Source organism: Xyrauchen texanus, chromosome 14, assembly GCF_025860055.1.
Source record: "Xyrauchen texanus isolate HMW12.3.18 chromosome 14, RBS_HiC_50CHRs, whole genome shotgun sequence".
NCBI lineage: Eukaryota > Metazoa > Chordata > Actinopteri > Cypriniformes > Catostomidae > Xyrauchen > Xyrauchen texanus.
The window spans coordinates 18,520,852-18,525,347 of record NC_068289.1 but is presented as its reverse complement, the minus strand read 5'-3'; the positions used below and the strand labels follow the sequence as shown (position 1 = coordinate 18,525,347).

The following is a 4,496-nucleotide window of genomic DNA, read 5'->3' as shown; positions in this document are numbered from 1 at the left end:
GCTCTAGGACACAATGGCGGTGGCTGTGGGGATTGAAACAGCAACCTTCTGATTACCAGTTATATGCATTAGCCAACTACGCCACCACCACTCTGTATACCATATCATGGTTACAATATAGTTACTGTAGTAAAACATTGTACATGTTATGATTACTATGGCTGTGCTACAAATTGTCTTGTTTATGACTGTAACATTGGTTCCCTGAAAGCAGGGAATGAGACCAGGTATGAAATGAACTTTTTTGCCCACCAGTAACTGTGTTGGGTTAATGCCCAATTTTACCAGCCACTTACATTTTATACAGCTCTCAAAATTAAGAGACCACTGCAAAATGATCAGTTTCTCTGGATTTACTATTTATAGGCATGTGTCTGAAAAAAAAATAACATTTTTTGTTTTATTCTATAAAGTACTGACAACATTTCTCCCAAATTCTAAACAAAAATATTGTAATTTATTTCCAAAAAATTACAACTGGTCAAAATAAAAAAAAACATATGCAGTGTTTTCAGACCTTGATTCATGCAAAGAAAACACGTTTATATTCATTTTAAACAACACAATACTAATGTTTTAACTTAGGAAGAGTTCAGAAATCAATATTTGGTGGAATAAACCTGATTTTCAAGCACAGCTTTTATGCCACTCCTCAAATTCAAGCAGCTCTGCTTTGTTTGATGGATTATGGCCGAGCTACTTGAATTGTTGTGTGGAGTGGCATAAAGTTACCCATCAGCAATGTGAAAGACTGGTGGAGAGCATACCAAGACGCATGAAAGCTGTGATTGTAAATCATGGTTATTCCACCAAATATTGATTTTTGAACTCTTCCTAAGTTAAAACATTAGTATTGTGCTGTTTATATACATATTCTCATAATGTTAATTTTGCAACATACAATGGAGGCTAAAGAGTAGACAAGCACAGAAGAGAAACAATTTCTGAGGCTGTACTGAATTATGATGACACATGACAATTAATAAGGGCCAATGGGGAGAATTTGGCCAGGACACTGGGGTTACACCCCTACTTTTTGAGAGAAATGATCTGGGTTTTTTGATGAAAAAGAGTGTCAGGGCCTTGGTTAAACATCTTATCTGAAAGATGGTGCTTTTTACAGTCTAGTGTCCTCATCACTGTACTGGGGCATTAGGACCCACACAGACCGCAGGCAGTGAACCCCCAGCTGGCCTCCGTAATACCTCTTCCAGATCCCTCCTCAAGGGAATTTCCCATGGGGGAGCATCCAACAGCTCTAACAGCTTTGGGAACCAAGAATGTTTGGGCCACTCCAGCGCAACCAGCAGCATGGTTTCGTGTCTTCCCGAAACTTTCACAGCTCCTGGTGGAGTAAGAGGGCTGGGGGGGGGGAGTAAAATTACTAGTAAAGTTTTCAGTCCGTATCCATATTTTCACTTAAGCATATTTTCGGAGTACTTTTTACACCCCTGCTGACGTGCTGTCAAACTGCACAATGGGCTGTCGGTTTCTTCCACAGTCATCGAGACTGTTCTCGCTGCCGACTGTAGTGCGATGATGTAGTGGACGTAGTCCAATTCCATATTCTATTATATAGTGTTGTCATCAGTCATCATATAGCCTATACACAGTTTGTTTGACAGGTTAGCTACTGTATATCAGCCTAGAGAATAACTAAAATTGAGTAGTTTAACTACTGCCAGATCTGTATCTATTTAAGCTTCAGTGTTTAATAAATTCATCCATAGAATACATTTTTGTTTTTCTCTGGCAGCTTCAAAGTTTGGTGTTTGTTTTAAATAGGCCTACTGAATATATGAAATGTTTTGTATTTTATCTCCACAAAACTGCTCTACTTGTGCCATAATTTACATAACTTCATTTTGGAAATAAAAATCTACTAGCTACACATTTTTATTTGTCCTTTTTGTTTTGTAAGATACTGATATATATCTTTCTGAAAATGTTGTCTAATCTTCCTATTCTTGAGAGTCAGATTGGACAAAAAAAAATATTCCCTATTGAAGTTTCACATGAAAATGTTAAAGATGTTAAAGGTCCACTTGAGCCTTTTAGAAGTTCTATAGCACCTCAAGGAATAGCTTCCATAACTATAGCGAAATCCCTTGTAACTGGAATACTCAAATACTCAGAATAAGAGAGCAAAAGACCATTTGTATTTATAAGCTGAGAAATCAAAAGAATATTATCATTGAACAAATCAGGAAAAAATTAAGTCTTATTTTTGTATCGGATATCCTGGTTATTCCAAATAAAATAATAGTGGGGACTAAAATTATGTTTGTAAATTCAATGCCAGGCCAAGAGTAAATATATTTGGGAATGGCATTCCACATAGATTCAGGGTAATGTAAGAAACCAATTTATTTAAAATGTATAGTTTAAAGAAAAAAAGTCAAGAAAATGTAGGCCCCCATGTTCATAGCTGTTTATAACAACATCTTTTTTTATTATAGTGTTTTTTGTGACTCCATAAGAAATTAAAAAGCATTCAGTCAATCTCTGCACAGACAGATTTGTCCACATGCATTGAAAAGGCAGGGCATGTCAATCTAGAGATACCATCAGCTTTAGAGAGAAGAGCCCTTCCTCTTAGTGACAAATCTATTTGTAGGCAGGAATTCAATTTCTTCTTTGCTTTTTCAACCACTGGATCATAGTTTAACCTACCTCTCATTCTATCATCTTTGCAAATGGTTACACCTAAATAACTCACTTGAGAATTTACAGGTATATTATACAGGGATGAGGCAGAACAAGATTTTATAGCGAGCAATTTGCATTTATCAAAAGTTAGACCAGAAGCTTTGAAAAGACCTAAAAGAGTTCTAATAATTTTACAGAAGGGATCACCAAAACCACAAGGATTGTAAAAGGAATTTGTGTTCAAGGGAATCAAAAGCTTTGTAAAAATCTAAAAAGAGAATAAAGCTTTCTTCTGTAATCAGTTCATCATAGCTAATCTAGAACAAGGCGTATATTGTTAGCGATATGTCTTTTTGGTATAAAGCCAGACTGAGCTTCATCTATAATTGTGCCCAGAACACGTCTTTTGGCCATTATTAGAGCTAATACCTTACAGTCATTGTTTAAAAGACAGGTTGGGTGCCAATTTTCTATAAAGAGAGTATCTTTAGGTATTAAAGTGAGGAACCCCTGCGATAAGGTAGGTGGGAGTATTTCAGAATACTCTCTAAATAATTCTCAAGCAAGAAAGGTGCTAATTCTTGAGCAAAGCTTTTATAAAATTGGAGACTTATTGTTCTTATGAGCATCAATAGACTAAAATATTTAGACAATAGATATATCACTATCACAAGCACTCTTTCATCATTGGATAATGTCTTAATGTCCTTTACAGATTGGAAAAATAGAGTAGCTGAGTCATTGTAAAATTTAGATTTATAGAGATTAGAATAGAAGTTAACACAAAACGAACCAATTTTTTAGAATCAGATGTGATTCTACCATTGATTTTCAGAGAGTTAACCATTAAGTTCTTAGCATTATGATTTTCCATCTGAAAGAAATATGCTGAAATTTGCTCTCCTTGCTCTAGCCATCTTCTTCTCGAGCGAATAAAGGAACCTGGTCTATACTTGTACATTGAGCATAAATGAGTTTGCAATTCAGCCAGTTCTATCATTTCTGCATCCGACAAGCCATACTGTTCTTTTTCGTGGAGAGTCATTATTTTAGAAATTACAGTCTCCTTTTCATATCTTTAAAGTTTAGCTAACTGTAAAACATTGATTAAATCCACTATGCAATAGATGTCTGTGACGTAGGAGATGAAATCCATCATGTCATCATGCTACGGTCCGCAGAGAGGACTTCTTGAAGTCAACAAGATCTCCACCGTATGAGACACATGCTGTTGTCCTCCAGGGTGCGCTCGGCTGCTCAATGAATCAGTCCTCCATAAAGCTGCATTTAAATTGCAGGCAAATATGTGTCTTAATGCAGACATTTGCACATTAGAATGTATAATCTTTTGAATTTATTCCAATTCAAATATTGGTGCCTAAAATCCAAACAGAAATTATCCACGGAAAACTCTTTAAAATTTCTTCACTGAAAATGCGTTATATAGTAATCACAAACAACTGTGATTGGTCCATTCACACCCGCGCTATGAAATGGAACAAGTATCACGTGACAACACCGCCTATTCGCTATTTCACTGAAAATACGCAGTGTAGAGTTACAATTATAAGCTTATTATGTAAAGACATTGTCTGAGCCGCTAAGTCCCGCCTGTTTTGACCCAGTGCTTCACGAGAATCGTCCTTCAGTGTGAGTGGTCCAGACTGACACGCCCTGCCTCCGCCGCATCCCTCATGACAACAGCAGCATCCTCCGCCATCACATCACTGCGACCGCCGCTTCACAACAATAACGACCGGAGCAGCAGCTGTTCGCTTTAAAGGGAAATCCTCATAAAGATCAAGGACAATATATTTTATCGGCAAAATAATAGTAATTGAAGGATT

General features: G+C 36.6%; 1 protein-coding gene across 1 annotated transcript in view; it reads left to right on the top strand.

Annotated features, from left to right (window-relative positions):
- Positions 1-4,212: 4,212 nt before the first annotated feature.
- Positions 4,213-4,496, top strand: part of kif5aa (kinesin family member 5A, a) — a 42,360-nt gene continuing 42,076 nt past the window's right edge. The window contains exon 1 of the mRNA XM_052142895.1: positions 4,213-4,496. This exon is cut by the window's right edge and continues 263 nt beyond it. The gene's annotated coding sequence lies outside the window, so the exon portion shown is untranslated.